Source organism: Capricornis sumatraensis, chromosome 20 (assembly GCF_032405125.1).
Source record: "Capricornis sumatraensis isolate serow.1 chromosome 20, serow.2, whole genome shotgun sequence".
NCBI lineage: Eukaryota > Metazoa > Chordata > Mammalia > Artiodactyla > Bovidae > Capricornis > Capricornis sumatraensis.
In genome coordinates, this window is record NC_091088.1 from 12,128,910 (window position 1) to 12,148,810 (window position 19,901).

A 19,901-nucleotide genomic window follows, 5' to 3' on the forward strand; every position below is an offset into this window, starting at 1 on the left:
GTGGGATGATTTGGGAGAATGGCATTCTAACATGTATACTATCATGTAAGAATTGAATCGCCAGTCTATGTCTGATGCAGGATACAGCATGCTTGGGGCTGGTGCATGGGGATGACCCACAGAGATGTTATGGGGAGGGAGGTGGGAGGGGGTTTCATGTTTGGGAACACATGTAAGAATTAAAGATTTTAAAATTAAAAAAAAAAAACTAAAAAAATAAAAAAAAAATAGTTAAAAAAAAAAGAAATACCTAAAGACAAGATGGAAAGATGTGAAGTGGATGAGAGGATCATCAGTGGATTTGTTGCTACTCAACCAAATTCTGTCTTCTAATTTACAAACACCTTTCACATAGAAGGGACTTGATCACACAGAGATGTGATCAGATCTCAAACTGATAAGGCAGAGGTTCTGAGTGTGGTCCTGGTACCTGCAGCATCAGCACCAGCTGGAAACTTATTCAAGATACAGATTCTTCCACCCCATCCCCAGACCCACTGAATCAGACACTGTAGGGTGGAGCCCAGCCATGTGGGTTGTAATCAAGCTGGCAGGGTTATTTCGGTGCCTGACAAGGTTTGAGAGCCACTGTGCCCTGGGGAAGAGCAGAGAAAGAATGAGGGGCAGCTGGTACGACAAGAGGGCTCTGGGAAAGTAAGGTTAAATGGGCCTTTTAGGGGGGTTGCTGTGTGGTATATAAAATGATTCTCCTTCAGTGTTCTCTCTACATGGCTTCAGTAAAACTTTATATTACTGCTCAAGAATCTTGGGATCAGACGGATTTTCTCTTGCACTGGTCTCGTAGCAGGGGCCTAACTGAATCTGATGACCGTTCTGTTGCTAATGAGGTCAATCCAACTCTTGCAGACCTGTCTGGGTTGCAATTGTCTAAGGTCAACCTGTTCCCACTGTTCATCCTCCCAATTTATATAAACACGAGCCACTAATAAGACTATTTAAATGAGCAGATTTCCAGCAGGAGGTTGATCAGTAGTCGTAGTTCTTGCAAGCAAATAAATTTACCATCTTTTGCACTGGGACAGACGACATATCTGAAGAACACACTGGAGTTACATTCTAACAGTATGTCCTGACTGCGACATGCTGATAACACACCTTGGAGGCACAGTCAGCAAAGATCTACAGAGACCAGTTACAGCCACAGGTCAGAAAATTTTATATGTACCTGTCTAAAAAGATTGCTGGGCATAGGTGGGTTTTTTCTAACTTCCCCTTCCAAAAGCACTTACTCTAATAAACACACTGAGATGAAATGATCATGTCATTGATGCAAAAGAAAGATAATAAGGTATTAATATACAGCCCAAATAAATTCAACTCCCTTTGAGGGAAATAGCTAACTTGCCAATATGTATGAATCAATTTAACTTATAAAAGGAACAGAGTTTCTCACTGGATTACACCAAGAATAGTGATTAACAGACTGTCAATTCTAATATGAATTTTGTCTCTGCCCAAGTGAAGGTTTAAAATTCATTTCATTTTTATGCATAAAATTCTTTCACTGATTTTTTTTTTTCTTCAGTTTTAAGCTCTATATTTTCTCTCTGGAAGAAAAAAGATGGAGGAAAGGGATGAAATGAAATTTTAAAAGTCCAAACCCTTCCCTTTTAATATATACCTTACATACTGTTTTCTAGATTAGGTTTTTTAATGTTCACTGATTTATTTAATAGATGTTTCTGGGGACCTACTTTTTAAAAAGCCTGACACTTTTTAAGGCTCTAAAGGATGGCTTCCCTGGTGGCTCAGACGGTAAAGTGTCTGCCTGTGATGCAGGAGACCCGGGTTCGATCCCTGGGTTGGGAAGATCCCCTGGAGAAGGAAATGGCAACCCACTCCAGTACTCTTGCCTGGAAAATCCCATGGATGAAGGAGCCTGGTAGGCTAGAGTCCCTGGGGTCACAAAGAGTCAGACACGACTGAGAGACTTCACTTCACTTCAAAGGATACAAACTGTGAGCCTGCCCTCGAGGGGAAAGAGAATCATCAAGCAGATAAAGAAGTCTATGATTTTATATACATTATATAATACATATGTATATAAAATACAGGCTCACAAATTGTGAGGTTTGGTGGCAGAAAGGAGCAGGGATGGGAACCAGAGTAAGGATGACCTGTTCATTCAGGGGATCATGGATCCCTCTCTGAGGTGATACTGAAGCTGAGACCCACAGGACAAGCCATCAACCATCCAAGAGCCAAAAGAAGGTAGTGTTTCCATCAGAGAGGTCATTACCAAGTGTTATAAATAAAAACCCCACTTGGTTTACAAGCCCATTGTACAGAAGAGGCGACTGAGGCTCAAGGAGTCTGAGGAACTTTCTCAGAGTCACACAATTAACTAAGTAAGGGCTGACCTAGCTTTAGACTTGGGTATGAGTTCAGTCTCTGAGATGTTCAAAGCTATATTCCATGGCTTCAAATGCAGAGTTTTCCCAGAATGAATATCCACTCAAAATAGTCACATCTGTTGTTTTTGGCTTGATTATTATTTTCTTCCACGATGGCACGCAGATTCTCCTCTTACCACCCTGGAAACCAGCTGCACACAGCAATGGGAGATCTCTCCTCCATGAACCACTGGATACCCCGCCCCGCCCCCCATGAATCAGCAGGAGATGCATTCACCGGGCCATCCCACATCTCTGCCCTTTGCACCCTTCCCATAAACATGTTGACGAGATAGAAAGTCACTGTAATGCACAAAGGGCCAAGAGAGGCTCTCTTTTGGATACCTATTTATATCCTTACCAGCTAGATGGAAATCCACCCTTCAGATCCCCACATCCACTATGAGAGGAGAAGAACAGAAACCACCAGGTCAGAGCACGGGTCCCAGTGGGAAGGCATTAGTGTCGTCTCGGCATTACTCTGAGTCCGGTCTGCCATCAGTCATGAATAGTCGATGAGCGTCGGACAAGCCAATGGCTACCAGCGCATTCACTACGAGACGCCGTGTGTGCGCATGCCCGCCATCTTTATTACAAGTAATGTAATAATGGGCACTATTGATCACCTGTATATGCCCAGACCTTTGCTTAAGTAGGATACAGAGAAAAAAACTGAAGTTCTAATGAATCTATCGAGAATATTTGCAATTCAGTCTGCTGCTTCAAATATGTGCTGAAAAACAGGCAATTCTGGTTAACTTATAAGCAACCGAATCTTTAAGAATGGTAAAGAATTAGGGAAGACTATCTCTATCATGTGAGGATCCCAAAGAAATTTAGGTAATTTCTTTTTAAAGCAGTTGCTCGAGGGCAGAAGTTTTATTCAGCCACTCCCCAGTTAGCAGAATGCCTAGTAGATGGGGGACAAATAATAAATAGTAATAATTCCTTCATGAATGGCCCTAAATACCACGGACTTATAACTGATATGATTCTGGCCTCAAATCTTCTATTGCATTTTATTAAGGAATCCATTCCAGAGCTTAAATGACAGGGTCCATGCCCTGTTTTCACTTCCTTCTCCTTCCTCAGTGCTTAAGTGGTATGGAAGATCTATGCAGAATTAAAATAAATAAATGTACAATTATGTTCACGTATTATGCATTAAATGCAGCTACCTTATATCTGCCTGAGTTACACACAATGGTCTGGTCTGTGGATAAACAGCATGCCTTTTATATAACCTTTACAGAAAGTTTCCATTTTTTGACTGCTATGACTTTTACGTTATGGTAAAATCAGGCAGATGTTTAAAAAGCCACCTGTCTGCCCTTGGAAGGGTTCTTCACCACAGTCTCCCCCTCGAGTGGAAGATTCTCACCGTGAGTGTACCTGCTGCCGTAGACAACATGCTGTTTTTCATCAGCAAGTAGAGACTATTTTGTCATTTTGAGGGGTGTGAATCAAAACTATTTTTTTTTAATATACAACTATGGGCCAATCTGCCTATTAGAGCAGAGGCCTCTTGCCATCTACAAGCCTTTGTTTTCCCTTGTGTCTCTCCAAGATCCAACAGGTAATGGCTTGGGAGAAAAAGTAACTTGAGAAATGACTGAAATTTGCTGCTCACTACCAGACATGAAAACATCCTGGAAAACGTAGAGCATCTTGAAGAAAGGGAAGGGAGGACAGAGCCTCTGTGTGGAACCATCCACGCACATTCTTACAACACCATGTGAGATCAGCACTGGAACCCGTCCATTTTACAGAAGAGAAAACTGAGGCTCCGAGAAGTCAGGTGACTGGCTTAGCAGGGTCCAATTTGTCACTAAGCCAAAACTCAGGTAGCTCAACTTGTTGTTCATGCAGTTTTCCAAGCGCTATGGTCTAGAATGGTTTTACTACTTTGCCTTATTATTAATATACTGTCCTTGAAGACGACCTACTCAATCTGGGTCTCCAGGGCATGCAATACAGGTCAATTTCAAAAGCAATCGTTCACCTCTGGAAACTGACCACATGAAACTCTGACACGCAGTCTGGTTGTGGTGGGGCGGGGGGCACCGGCTGGCGAGGCACACATTGTATTGGTTCAACCAATGGCTTGGCAACCTCCCATTCTCAAAACAACCAACGCCAGACTCCATTCAACTCTTCCCCTCCCACTGTGTGGAAAAATCTTGGAGCATCTCCCACCAGTTGAAGATCATTCACCTTTTGCATTTACTTCAATCTCAGCTAAAGGAAAACACACACACACACAAGAACCAAAGAACAAACAAACTCCCCAGAGCAAAAATAAAAAAAAACTTTTTTTTAAGTTTGGAAAAACCAGATGACGTTTCACACACTTGTGTTTGTCATCCAAATCTTCAGATCAATTTTCTATTTTTTTTTTCTTGCAGAAAAATCGTCACATGGCTATTTTACACAGTGAGTGGGTATGTCGGGCGTGTGTTGGTGTTCGCATGTGTAAGCATGTTCTCGAATACGGGGGGTGAAAGCGTGGGAACCGAAGCATGTAATGGTCTTGGTCGATTTGAACATCTTGAAAGCTGGATTTCTTCTGGCAATACTGCTTTTCTCCCCAGTTCACCCTGACCTCCCGTATTACTGTCTGCGGATGATGATGATATTATTTTTTTTACCCAGGGAGATACTTAGGCATGGGCTGCGGAAGATAAGTGATATGGTCAAATCACTACTGCCAAAGCTTGAAATTCCTGGCCACTTTAATAGCTCTGGCTGACCTCTAAATGAAACGCCACCTTTGGTTATTAACATGTCTCTCTCCACTTTTATGATTTTTCGGAACATAATTTGTCACAGTTTTTATCTGCACCGAGCAAGCTTTAAGCTTTTAAAAATGTGAGTTATCTTTTTACAACTGCTAACAATGACACATCACGGAACCGGCTGCTCTGAAAACCAATTATGAAAAACCGGCACGGACTCGGCGTTCAGCCCGGAGCGGGGCTTGTGCCACTGGGAATCCAAGATTTCTGAACTCCTGCCACGGAGCTGCCGGAGCTGGGGAACTGGGAACCGGCAACTCAGCTTGGGGATGGTGTGTGAGATTCAGGAGATAAGATGGGGCAGAGAAGTGAATTGTCCTTGAGTGGCATGACCGTCTGATAGGTGGACCATGAGGGCCCTTCCAGGTCTGAATGTGCTGCAGGAGGGGTGAGGGGGACGGTCACTCATTCTGGGGGAGGGTTTGCTTAGACCCTGCAATCTCATGCTGTCTTTCAAAGGCCACCTGCACGTCCTGAGATGCTTATCAGAGGGGGTTTCTGGGCTACTGTTTCAGCCTCAAACAGTACTCTATCGCAGGGCAGAGTGAATCGTCTGGATGCCTTTCTGGCTCTCAGGCTCGGATGTCCACTCAGTTCCTTCTTGTTTTACCTGCAGGGTACCTGGGGGACAGTGTCCTGTTCTGTTGGCGTACGGGTCAGCACACTGACTGCACAGACAGACCACGTGGGTTCAGACCCAGTGCTCTGAGACCTCGAGTGAACTGCTTACGTCTCTGTGCCCATCTCCCTCATCCACCAAATGGAATAACAGTCACATGCTTCTTCAGGGTGGATGCAGAATTAAAGAAGCAGTGTCGAGCACCATGCAAAGAAGAACGTCAGTATGTTTGTCACTTCACTCTGCTGGTTGCTTTCTTCTTGTTCTGCTCCCTACGTACCAGAACAGAGCCAAGGAGTCTGGGGTCCGAAGCGCAGCCAGAGAGACGACGGAAGCAGTGGGATCACACAGGGTTCCTTCCTGCCATTTTTATTAAGGTGGACAGGTTTTATCTCATGGCGGTTCAGAGGATGATAAGCTGGCAGGAAATGGTGTGAAAGTCAGGGGCAGCCTTCTCCATAACAGATGGAAAGAAACGTCTGTGGTTAGACCACTAAGAAAAGTAGGGCAGGGAAGAAAATGGGGGCGCCCTGGATGAGGGTTCCCTCACTCTCTTGGCCCGGGTGCCCTCTGTGGATGGCTCCTAGGCGGAAACCTACCATCCAATAGAGGCCGTGAACAGAAGGATGAAATGAAAATGCAAAAACAACGACTTTCCAGATTTCCCCCCTTACTGCAAGAGCATAGTGTCCGCTTTCCTAGGGGGCTGATGGGAAAAGCAAATGTGAACCCATCACCACGAATGAGGCAAGACTTCCTGATAAGAGAGAGAGGAGGGGAGAAAAGGAGTGAGTGAAGAAGAGGGAGCTGATAAACCTGGCCTGAACCTCCTGCGATGCGCTACGGCTCTCATATTCTCTCGCTGAATCTGTTGCCAGCCAGAATGGTGCCCAAATTTTGTTTTGTTTTCTACTGATGAGAGTTTTGCAAACAAAGCAGGATGAGAATTTGTTGGGGAAAAAAAGTAAGACTTGGAGAAAAATCTGGAACTCATAGGTCACCAGGCTAGGCAGGTGGCAGAGCTAGGACCCCCAGCCCGCCTCTGTCTGGCCACCTCCAAAGCCCCCCCTCCATCAGCATGTCGGAGACCAAAATGCACGCAGCCTGCCTGGTGCCAAGCTGGGTGAGGCTCCAGGGAAAACCACTGCTACGTGCGGCCCGTGCTCATGGTTGGGGGGTGTCTGGTTTCTCCTAGGGTTGCAAAAATGAAGACACCCCCAAAACGGAGGACTTGTTCTGGGTCTTGGCAGCTCCTGCCCACCTTTTAAAGGAACAATTAAAAGAGTCTCTTCCAGGAAGTGATTTTTTTTTCCCCTTCTCCTTTCCAGGACCACTGTCTGCCTTGGCCCCGGGGGTAAAACATTCCCTTTGCTCCCGTCTCCCTGGCAGGAAATCTATTCAGAAAGGATGTTGATCATCCTCTTCAGCACTTATTTCCTTTACATTATTTTGATTCCGTTATTTCTCATTATACTCCCAATATGGTTTGGCAGCCTGGGTGCTCGCAGATGGGAACAAACAAAGGCGCCTACAGTCCTTGGGCTGCACCTCCACACTTGACTCCAGAAAGATTCCTTTGGGGGCTGGCTCTTCTGCCCCACAGGGCGGGGCCGGTGGGCCAGGGCTCATTTGCATGGCTGGCCGCTGACCAGGACCGGCTGGGTTTCTGGCATGTAGGACTGGAAGGCAGAGCTGCAGACTTTGGGACATCAGGCCCCTCCCTGCTTCCTCTGATTGAGCTGGGACCTTGCCCCCAGGCGCTCTTTCAGGGCAGGGGAAAGCAACCAGACTTCATCCTCCATCTTTGCACATCATTCCCTGACGGACCTTCACCCGACTGGTTCTCTGCACTGGTCCCATTTCAGGGGACCACCCACTCCCAGCCCTTTCTTAGGGACAGAGACACAGCCCCTGCCCAGGGGCCCAGGTGAACTGAAGGGTGGTCCATCCAGAGGCAACTTGGTGACTTGGGACATGGACATAGGCCGACCAGGTTCTCTCTTTTCTGGCCATTGGAATTGGGACATTAAAGGTCTGAGTCAGCAGTTGGCAGGATATAAAATAGAAAGGGGTGCTTCTCAAGGGGCTTGGTAGATCCTGGGCCCAGTGAACTTATAAGGACGCAAAAGCAATCAGCAAACAGAAGAAGGGGTTGATAAGGACGGAGGTAACAACAACCAGGGCAATGCGAATGCATCTGAGGGCTCACAGGTGCCACGTGCATGTCCAAGCATCTCTTTGCTTCACCTCATTTGACTTTTGCCAAAACACACTGAAGTAGGTTTGCAATCCTCCCTGTTTTCCCAGATATGGAAATTAACTAATGTACCAAGCATGTCTTCTTCTAAAGCCCACTTTTTTTTTAAACCATCACGTTCTCTATACAGTCACCCATGAAGCTCTCAACACAGAAAGGAAAAGAAAGCAGGAGACTCATCACAGACGGAGCTGCCGCAGACCCCAACCCATCTGATTGCGACCTGGGGGAGTAAACAGCCTTCTTCCATTCTTGCGGTAACTTGATGGGAACTCTATTCCTGGAAGCTGGGAGTCAGACTGAAACCCTTCCTCCCCAACTCTGTTTAAAGCCTCTGCTGGGACGCTCTCCCTGACTTCCTCCATATCCCACAAGCCAAATTGGTTCCTCCCTCCCCTGGGCCTCCAGGGCAGCCAGCTCATACATCTTTAACTGCCTCCGTCTCACTCTGTCTTGATCATCTGTTGATGGTTTTGTTTCCCCAACTAGACAGGACACATCATCTTCTCTGAATCCCAGCTCGTAGCATAGAGCTGGATATATAGTAGGTGCTTATTAAAAGCTTTTTGAACGTATTCAACCATCCATCTGATGTATTCCAATGTATTCATTCATCCATCTGATATAATAATATCCTTCTGATATTGTGCCAGGAATTGTTCTAGGCTATGGGGATACAAACTATGGTCCTTGGTCCTTTGCTTTAACATGGCTCTCTGTGTGTTTCTTATAAAGTTTTACTGGAACACAGTTACGCTCATTCATTTGTGTGCTCTCTGTGGCTGCTTTCCATGCTGTAATCGCAGAGGCCCACAGCTGTAAAAGAGATCTTGGGGACTACAGAGCTGAGAATACTCTCCAGGGCCACCATTCGAAAGCATCAGTTCTCCAGTGCTCAGCCTTCTTTATCAGAATCTTTACTCAGGCCTTAAGAGAGAAACTGGCAGGCTCCTGGTCTAAGTCAGTGCTTCCCAAACTTGCCTGCACATTTGACTCTTCTCTAAAACCTCACACTACGAGCTGTGTCTCACCTCTAGGGACTGAGAATCAACTCTTCTGCCCCAGGTTTGGGGATTTATAAAAGACGTGCTGGTGATCCTACTGTGCCGACAAACTTGAGAACCACTATTCAAAGCACTGACGTCACAATTCTAGCAAATTAGAAATTAAAAAGAGTGATAGTAGGAGATTAGTAAAACAAATAAAATAATTCAAGCGGGAAAAGGCCTTGGCCACTTGGATCTGAGCAGTCTGAAGCTGAGGGCTCAGATTCGCAGGAAGTGTTAGTCGCTCAGGCCCGTCTCTTTGTGACCTCATGGTCTGTGGCCGCCAGGCTCCTCTGTCCATGGAGTTTTCCAGGCAGGAATACTGGAGTGGGTGCCATTTCCTTCTCCAGGGGATCTTCCCAACCCAGGGATCAAACTCGGGTCCCCTGCACTGCAGGCCGATTCTTTACTGTCTGAGCCACCAGGGAAGCCCCAGACCCAGAGACGGCAGGTAACTCGCAGCGCTGCCTAGACTCACAGCTCAGCCCAAATGCCACGAGCTCAGTCACCAACCATGTCCACAGCTCCTGACTTTACAATGACCTCTTGTCTCTGACCCCATTTACCCAGAGAAAATGACGGTGGTGGGGCTGAGACTGAACCGAAGAAACAAAAGTATCGGAGATGGCGAGAAGCTTCAACCAGAATCCCAGAGGTGCCCAGTGCCTGTGGCACAGAAAGAGCCCAGAGCCTCTATGGGCTCCATGAAATACAAGCGTAAGGTTTGAGCTGCACAAAGTCTGGACGTTTAGAGGCAACACATTTGATGCCACGTGGAAAGTCTGGAGCACGTGTATCAGTAAGTTGCGTTTTTCATGCCACCTCTCTAGGATGCAAGAGATAATAGTGACTTCATTCACCCAGCATCAGTGATAATGCCTGGTCCATAGTGAGGACTCAGAATTTGAGCAGATGGATGGATGGACAAAGTGAAGTCAGTGCAGAGGCCCACAGTGGTAACGCTCTCCTTAATCCAGTATCTCCGTGGCTCCTGGATTGTGCCATGAAGACACAGCTGTGACTCTAAGAGAAACCGGGGGTGGTGGGGGGGGGAGGACAGCAGACAGGACAGAGATGAGGACACGACCATTCCATTGGCGATCGGGGTTACGAAGCCAAGAAAACCAGAGTATGATGAAGGGGTGACTATCTTGGGTGGAACAGGCTGGGAAGGAGTTTTCAAAGACACACCATTTGAGCTGAGCCCTGGAGGAGAAGGACCAGCGATGAGCAGGACTGAAGGGCAGGTGCTGCAGGCAGAGAGAACGGCAAGGGCAGGTGTGAGCACGGCACAGGACAGAGGCCGGGGGCGGCGCTGGGAAGTACATTTGCGGGAGGATGAAGAGGCAGCCGGGGCCTGAGCACGTGAGAGCCTGGGGGCTCAGGAGTTAGATGCTATCCCAAGGTCAACAGACAGGGTGGGCAACAGGTGGGGTGGCGCAGGACCCAACACGCATCTGGACGCTCACATGGCTGAGCAGCAGTAGCTTGGCAAGATGTGAAGGGGGTGTCCTGGGTTCAACAGTGGCCTCTCAAAGTTCAAGTCCCCTGGAACCTCCAGATGCCAGCTTATCTGGAAAGAGAATCTCTGCCATGGTAATTAGTTAAGTGAGATCATACTGGATTAGGGTGGGCCTGGATCCAAAGACCAGTGTCAAGATGTGAAGGACGGGCGGTGACTCAGAGAGACCCAGGGGAGACAGGACAGTGTGGGGGTGGGGGCAGAGACGGGGTGGTGCGTCCTCACACCCAGGAACATCGAGTGCAGCCAGCCCGCACCCCAAGCTCAGAGGGGAGGGGAGGCCCAGAACAGTCTCCTTCTGCGTCTAAAACTCGACCAACCCCACCCAGGTGCCCATGTTGGACTTCTGGACTCTGGGACTGCGAGGGAAGGAACTCCTGTTGTGTGAAGCCACTCAGTCTGGGGCCATTTGTTCCAGCAGCAGGGGAAAGCAAGGGGGTCAGAGGGCATGGCCTGGGAATGATGGGAGGGAGGGGCTGACGGAGAGAAGAGAGTTGGGGGGAGGAAGCGGGACCTGGAGGCACACACTCCCTGCTTGTTTGCAGCCTGAACAGTCGCCATGGCCTCAACCTTCCGAGGGTAGGTCCTTTTGCTTCATGTCTGGGAGTCTATACTGATCATGTCCCTACACAATTCCAAGTTAAAGGGAGAAATGACCCAAATCTCTCATGCACGGAAGATGCGAGTGAACCGAACAGGCCCCGTGGGGTTCTGGGCCACCCATCCCTTGTCTGTAGGGAACAGGCTTCAGCTCCCTGAGTTCCAAAGGGCAGCTTCAAAAGGCTGCCAATCAGAGAAGGAGGGGATTTACAGACAGAAGAGGGGCAGTGCAGAAACCACAGTGCAGCCCTGGGGCGGGGTCTTGGCTCCACCTAAGGGGACACACGTAGCATCTCTGAGCTCATCTGCAGAGCTAAAAACCCCCAGCGAATTGAAGATGTTAACTCCTTGATGAAGCTCTCTTCATTCCAGAGAGAAGGTCATAGTTTGATAACCTTGAGAACCACAGACGCTCACCAGAAGACCACCTGAGACGGGTTTAAAGCGGTGCAGGCCCTGCACACACTCTGATCCTCATCAGCAAGCCCACCCCTTGAACCAAGGTAAGACCAAATCCCCTCAGGGTCGGGACACACAGGTTTATGGTCATTAGCCTGCTGTGTCCCTCTATGCCTTGCGAAGCGATGAAGCCATTCTTTTCTGCTTCACCCCAACCTCTTGTCTCCAAGATTCAATTTGGCCCAATGCACTGAGGCCAAGTTTCGCCATTACTGAGCACTGCTCCGAGAACTCAGGCTACCCCAGTGGAGGGAGTTAATCCTGCGGAACTGGGAGGCCAGAGATACAGGTCAAGGCTGGGGGTACACCAGGAGGCCACGCTCCTGGGGGCTTGGAAGCAGAAGCTCTCCCAGGTCCCCTGGGCTCACCGCGGAGCTGTGAGTTCCTACAGCTATTGAGGAAAACATTCAGGTTTAAGCGGATTCAGTTTGGGGTTTTGAATTCCAGAGGAAAAAGGGAGGATGCCCACAGCAAGGAGAGTTTCACTCTCATGATTGTTCAAAGAACTGGAAACCGCAAGATGGGAAGAAAGCTTGATTCAATTTTCACTTGTGCCTAAGACAGAACGCATTCTCCTGGAAAAGCCCCTTTTGGCCCACTGACGATCTCCCACTAGGAAGGCATTTCAGTGCAGGGGCTGCCAGTGAGGGTTCTAGCCTGTTCTGGTTCACAACCGCACTCGGTGGAGTGAGGGGGTGACCTGACCTCCCAGAGGCTCAGGTCTCTCATCTTTAACATGGGCCAGCAAGGACCGTTTCTCCATTGGGGCATGGAGGGTTTGGGTAAGAGAATTCATAGAAAAGCAGTGGTTGCCTAACTCAGCTGTGCTTTGGGGGCCACCTGGGGGGATCTTTAAAAGGCACCGATGCCTGTTTCCCACCCCCAGACGTTCTGATCTAATAGGTCGGGGCGGGGGGTGTGTGGCCTGAGCACTGGGTTTTGAGAGCTCCCTGGGTGACTTTAGTGTGAGCACTGCTGGCCTGAGGCATGCAACGCACACCGTCAGCATCCCAAACTCGGCAGCTCCTGGGGCCAGCCGGTCTCGTCCAAATACGCACTACCCTGTGGGCTTGTGGCGGCTCAAGTCACTTGCCCTCTCTGCAGTCAGTCTATTGCTAAGTCATTTCAGTCCTCTCCGACTCTGTGCGACCCCATAGACAGCAGCCCACCAGGCTCCCCCGTCCCTGGGATCCTCCAGGCAAGAACATTGGAGTGGGTTGCCATTTCCCTCTCCAACGCATGAAAGCGAAAGGTGAAAGTGAAGTTGCTCAGTCATGTCCGACTTAGCGACCCCATGGACTGCAGCCCTCCAGGCTCCTCCATCCATGGGATTTTCCAGGCAAGAGCACTGGCGTGGGTGCCCTTGAAGTCCGTGTACTGTTCCATAAAATGGGACTAAGACTCTCACCTCACACAAGCACACTGCCAGGATGAAGTGAGTGAACGGGTGAAAGACACTCACAGAACCTCCTGACACACGCTATTGTATGAAGGAGACGGTCCCAACTCTTCACTGCTTTGACTGGGATTGTTTGGCCATCTGTCTCCCCCACAACACCAAGGCCACGAGCTGTGAGTCTCTACCACGGTGTCCTTGCCTTTGGAGAGAGAAAGGCAGGGTCCCATCAATGGGTGGAGAGTCGGAAGCTGACGAATGCTGGGCACATGTCTTCCTCTGTGTTTATCTGCCTGTCAAAATCAATGGTGTAAATAATGAAGCTGTGTGATACTTGGCTATTTCTATCGCTGCTCATATTTTTCGCTCTAATTAAAGCCAGAATGATCCTTTTTAGAAAGCCATATGAATAATAAAAAGTCAGCTGCCTTAACATAACACTGTCATTTTTGTTTAAAAAAACAAAACAAAACAGAAAAGGTGGAGGGGCGGTGGATGAGATCATGGCACACAGGCTCGACAGACCCACGTGGGAGGGAGACATGCGGTTCCCTTCCTCTCTGTTGCTCTTGTTCAGTCGCTCAGTCGTGTCCAGCTCTTTGCAACCCCATGGACTGCAGCACGCCAGGCTTCCCTGTCCTTCACCATCTCCTGGAGATCACTCAAACTCATGTCCATTGAGTAGGTGATATCATCCAGCCATCTCATCCTCTGTCGTCCCCTTCTCCTCCTGCCCTCAGTCTTGCCCAGCATCAGGGTCTTTCCTAGTGAGTCGGCTCTTCACATCAGGTGGCCAAAGTATTGGAGCTTCAGCATCAGTTCTTCCAATAAATATTCAGGGTTGATTTCCTTTAGGATTGACTGGTTGGATCTCCTTGCAGTCCAAGGGACTCTCAAGAGTCTTCTCCAACACCACACTTTAGAAGCATCAATTCTCTAGCGCTCAGCCTTTTGTATAGTCCAACTCTCACATCCATACATGACTACTGGAAAAACCATAGCTTTGACTAGACAGACCTCTGTCAGCAAAGTAATGTCTCTGCTTTCTAATATGCTGTCTAGGTTGGTCATAGCTTTTCTTCCAAGGAATAAGCCTCTTTTAATTTCATGGCTGCAGTCACCACCTGCAGAGATTTTGGAGCCCCCCAAAATAAAGTCTGACACTGTTTCCATTGTTTCCCCATCTATTTGCCATGAGGTGATGGGACCAGATGCCATGACCTTTGTTTTCTGAGTGTTGAGCTGTAAGCCAGCTTTTTCACTCTTCTCTTTCACTTTCATCAAGAGGCTCTTTGGTCCCTTCCCCTCTGGGTGCTGGGATATCAGAGCTCTCAGGGTGCGGTTCTGACCACTGATAAGAGGTAGTCTCATTCCTTAGGGCCTCCCTGGCTCCAAGGGTGGGTCTCCGTTCCAGCTGGAGGCTTTACCAGGTAGAGGGAAGCCTTCCTTTAGGACCTCTAGTGGTTGTTGTTCCGTTGCTCAGTCACGTCCGACTCTTCACAACCCCTCGGACTGTAGCCCATCAGGCTCTTCTGTCCATGGGATTTCACAGGCAAGAATACTCGAGCAGATTGCCATGCCCTTCTCCAGATCTTCCCAGATCAGGGATTGAACGTATGTCTCCTGCACTGGCAGGCAGGTTCTTTACTGCTGAGCCACCAGGGAAGCCCAGGACCCCAAGGGTTTAGGAGAAACAGAGGTGCCCCGAGTGCACACCTGCCTAGGTTGTGAGTGAGCACGGCTCACCTGGCAGAGCTTGAAGAACAGGCCTGGTTCTGAGAGGAAGGTGTCTAAGTCCCCTCTGCCTGCTGCAGCAAGTGACCACAAACTCGGGGGTTTACAACCACACAGTTATTCTCAGTTCTGGAGGTCGGAGTCTGACAGGGGTCTCACTGGGCTGAAAGCAAGGTGTGGGCAGGGCTGTGCCCCTCCCAGAGGCCCCAGGGGAGAACCTGTCTCCTGGCCTTTTTCAGCTTCCGGAGGTGCCTGCACTTCTTGGTTGTGGCCCTTGCTTCATCTTCAGTGCACAGGGCTCTAACCCAGCCTCTCTGCACATCTGCCTCCTGGACTCTGATTCTCCTGCCCTGCGCTTTTCATGACCCTTATTCTCTTAACGACCCTTGTGAGGACCTCGGATCCCCCCACATAATCCAGATTAATCGCCCCACCTCAAGGTCAAGTGAGTAGTGACCTTAATCGTCTCTGCAGCCCTGATTTCCCTGTGACATGTTCTTCACTGAGTCACCAGGGAAGCCCCATCATTGGATCATGTGCCCGTAATTCATTTCACTTGGTCCCCCGGGACAGGGGCATCTTTGGAACAGGAAGGGCATTACTTTGCCTGGAGCAGAGGAGACATGGAAAGAAGACGGAGGCAGTGTTCCCAACTGGCAGAGTCAGAACTCTCTGATACCCTAGCCTTAGAAGGGGTCTGATAGGATTAGCTTGGAGCTGAATTTTGTGAGTGCGAACATGTCTGTTCCTATGAGTGTGTGCCTGAGAGTATGAGTGCACATGTGGGCGTGTGGCATGCTACGCTGTCACAAGGCTTCTGGGCCTGCAGCCTTGGACTTGACCCTCCCTGACTTCACTCTGAGCCGTGCTCCTTCAACATTCCAACCCGCCTTGCTCAACCCGGCGCCCCTGCCTGGCATTCTCTTCCCCCTTCCTGCCCAGCACCCCACTGAGAAAAGACACGCTGCCTGCTGGGTGGTCTGTCTCCTGCACTGGCTGGTGGGTTCTGATGGGCACGGAGAGATGCTCTGCTTTCTCATACTTCCTTCCTTAGCATCGTGCCTGGAATAGGTGCCCAATAGACAGAGGACCACTGACAACATCACACTTACACTCCATGGAAAAGTGGTACTCCGTGGGCTTCAGAACCCACCCATCTGCCCTCAAATTCTGCCTCCATCCCTGTACAACTGTATAACCTTGTTCAAGTTACTCATCTTTCTGGAACCTCAGGCCCCACGTCCATAAAGTGGTGACAAAGATAGCAACATGGGCGAGAGTAAGGATGAAATGAAATAATCCATGAAACGCCCGTGACAAGACCAAGCAGACAGCAAAGGCCCAGCCTCATCAGGTCGCCATCATCACCACCACCACCGCCATCATCTTCACATGCCCTGGAAGGAGAGTGCACAGCTCACCTTCTCCAGATTGCAGGATGCTCCACAAGGCTGACGGGGAAGCCACCCCCCTGTGGTTCCCAAGTGGCACTCAGGTCTCCAGAAATCAGGTGAACATTCCGAGAACCCTAACAGCATGGGCTCAGCTTAGCCAGAGAGCAAAGAAAACTGGTGCCAGCTCCTTGGGGTCATTTCCCAGTTTTTTACCAATCTGAGAAAGTTGGTTTTGGTTAGCTTGTGTTTGTGCCACAAACACACACTTGTGTTTGTTACCTTGTGCTTGTCCAGGGTCCCTTGGAGGGTAGGAGAGGGTGGGATGAGCCAGTCCTAAGATTCTTGGAGCCCTTAACAGCCAGGAAAAGCCCCCTGCATGAGGGTATCAATAGAAAACAAGAAGCTAAGGAGTCACACCTGGACACCTTACCTAGCAACCAGGTAGATGGGGCTGCCGAAGCAGGGCAACATTCGTTGCGGTTTGCCTGCAATGGTCCTGGACTCTGAGACCAGTATTAACCACCCCAGTGGTCCTGGACTCTGAGACCAGTATTAACCACCCCAGTGGTCCTGGACTCTGAGACCAGTATTAACCACCCCACTGTCATCTCTAAAGGGCTCTAGTTTGGACCCTGGATCATGTGTTGTTACGTGAGTCAGCCCCTGCCCACAGGCAGGCTGGACACTGACAGCGACTTCCTCATCACAACCACAATCTCAATTATACCGTCATCGTGGCTAATAATCAAAACACCTGACCTCGGTCGAGAGCAGTCGTCCTCCCGGGGGCAGCAGCTGACAATGTGCAGAGACGCTCGGGGTTCTCATAAACTGGAGTGGGCATCGGCTGTTGACATTTAGCGTGTAGAGGCCAAGGATGCTGCTGAGAACCCACAAGGCACTGCCAGCCCTAACCACAAGAATGGCTCGTTCCACGGTGCTGGAGGTGCCACAGTTGGGAGACCTGGGCCAAGGAGTACACGTCTGTGTTTGGGGGTGGTGAGAGGGTCAGAGACCAACCTAAATGGTTCACATCCTAAGGTCAGCTTTTGCTAGCTGGGTAAATGATGGCAATTGTTAAACCTCTCTCCCTACAACTTCTTTTTTTATCCAGTGGAGTCAGGAGAGTCCCGATGTGAGGAGGATTTAGTGAACTAAGCCAACCGTTGGGCTCCCAGCACTGGGCTGGGCTTTTAGGTAAGCTGCTACACGCATGGTCAGAGGCTGCACTCTTGGGAGGCTCTTTCCCAGGGGACGTGTCACTTGTTCCTCTGCTTTCTTACCTCTAAAATGGGTAGGATAACACCCCCTTGAAGGCTTCCTCTAGGGATGGAGAGGGGACCTGTGTTAAAGTATCCATCGGCATGGATCTTACCCGGGACCACGCTGCAAAGCGAGTAGGTCCGACACGACTGCCCCTGCCATGGGGTGCAACAGAGATCCCCCAGCTGGGAGAAAGGCGAGGGGTCCGACACCCCAGCACGCATCTCGGGCCCGGCCATCGTGTTTGTGAAAATCCAGCGGTCAACTTTCAACCTTTTGAAAACTGGGAATAAACATTGGGAAATGTGCTGTAGCGTCCCCGCCGGGGAAGGAAGAGCAGTCACGTTCAAGTGCAACCGTGTCCAAAGTCTTGGCGTCTGACCAGCCGGCCACAGGGCGGGGCCTGATAAACACTCGCAGCCTCCTGCACGCGGCGTCCGGCCCTGGTGCCGTGGACTCTGAGCCCACCGATAAGGAGGCCCGGCCCTGCCTTCGAGGAGACCTGCTGGTTTCACCAGGAAGTTGAGAGGTCGGCTCCAGAGGGGCGGCGGACCTCACTCGCTCCCGTCTCCCCGGGGCCCGCCTCGCTCGGGACACGGTGTGGCACTGGGTCCTCAGCTCTGAGGCCACTGCCCCCTCTTCCCCAGTGGATCCTTCCAAGCCAAGGGCTTTTCCCTTCCCTTCTTGCTGCCCAAACTAGCTGTGCTGTTGAACTCAGTTCCAAGTGGACTCTGGCTACTGAGCACCTACTACGCTGGGCCCTGCTTGCCAGCCTCTCACTGACCTCTTTCCAAAACCCCGTGGAGGGCATTCTACACGTCTCATCCTTCAGTCCCAATTCAAAGAGAAGATGTACTTCGGAGGGGTTAAGTAAGTTGCCCAGAGTCACGCAGCTCCTAAGTGGTAGCACTGGGGTTTAAGCTCAGTTTCTACTGACAAAGCACTTCGTATATTTTACTTGAAGGAGAGAGAGCTCCTCACTTTGAAGGGTCAGTCTTGTTGCAAAACAACCCAGTCCAGTGGAAGATGCTAAATTAACTGGGGAAACATAGGGATGAGCTTTGGGGTGATGATGCCAAGTTGCCACTCTGGCCTCCTGCCACGTATCCTCCAGAAATAATAAAGATCAGCCCAGAAATCTCTTGCAGTGTTCAGAATGTGAATTCAAGAGCCAACCAGAAGAGAAGGGAAACAAAGCCATCAGTGGATACAAGGTGAGACAGCCAGGATAGCGTCTAGGACAAAAGACGCGGAGCCACCAGCCAGGAAGCTGACATGGGTGTCCCCATGTCAGGACAGGCTTATCTCTGATGCCAGTGACAATGATACTCCCGCCAACCCTGTCCACCGCTTATTAGCGCTTTCCCCGGGCCAGGTGCCATTCTAAGCAAGCCCTGCACCCAGACACCCCCAGCAGTGAGTTCACACAATGTGCACAGAAGCCTCACTCTCACCCAGCACTGTTATTCCCATTTCACAGATGAGGGAAAAGAGGCCGAGAGATGTCACAAGGTTGCGTGGCTACTCAGAGTAAGAAAGCCTGGATTTAAGGCAGGCTCTGTCAGTCAGTTACTAGCTGTCTGAGACTTGGAGCAAAACTGCTTTTAATTCTTCTGAGCTTCAGTTTATGCGTCTGCAGAATTTGAAAGATTGAAGGTGGGAAGAGAAGGGGATGACAGAGGATGAGGTGGTTGGATGGCATCCCCAACTCACTGGACATGAGTTTGGGTAAACTCTGGGAGTTGGTGATGGACAGGGAGGCCTAGTGTGCTGCAGTCCATGGGGTCACAAAGAGTCGGACACGATTGAGCGACTGAACTGAACTGAGAATAGGGTTCTGGGGGCGAGGCTTCCATTCATAAAACCCTTTGGGGAAAAGTGAGGATGAAATGGGATGATGAGGGTAGCTGGACAGAGACAACTGGTGAAAAGAAGCTGTGCTCCAGGGTTTAAGCCCCTGTGTGTGAGCATGTATGTGTGTGTACATGTGTGTGTATATGTGTGCATGTGTACATGTGTGTGTGAGGTGTGTGTATGTGTACATGTGTGAGTGTGTATGTGTACGTGTGTGTGAGGGGGTGTGTATGTGTAAGTGTATGTGTGTGTACACCTGTGTGTACGTACATATGTGTACATGTGTGAGGGTGTGTGTGTGTGTGAGGGTGTCTGTGTGTACAAGTGTGTGTGGACCTGCATATGTGTACATGTGCGTGTGAGGGTGTGTGTGTTTGAGAGCGAGGGAGTGAGCCACAGCCAGAAGCCCCTGACCTGAGAAAGCTGGAGAAGGAGAGACCCTTTCTCAGAAGAGTTGATGTTTTTGAACTGTGATGTTGGAGAAGACTCTTCAGAGTCCCTTAGGCTGCAAGGAGATCCAACTAGTCCATCCTAAAGGAAATCAGTCC

General features: G+C 49.6%; 1 non-coding gene across 1 annotated transcript; it reads left to right on the forward strand.

Annotated features, from left to right (window-relative positions):
• Positions 1 to 1,758: 1,758 nt before the first annotated feature.
• On the forward strand, positions 1,759 to 1,830 carry TRNAH-GUG (transfer RNA histidin (anticodon GUG)). The gene has a single exon. It is a non-coding gene; the product is annotated as a tRNA-His (tRNA).
• Positions 1,831 to 19,901: the final 18,071 nt, after the last annotated feature.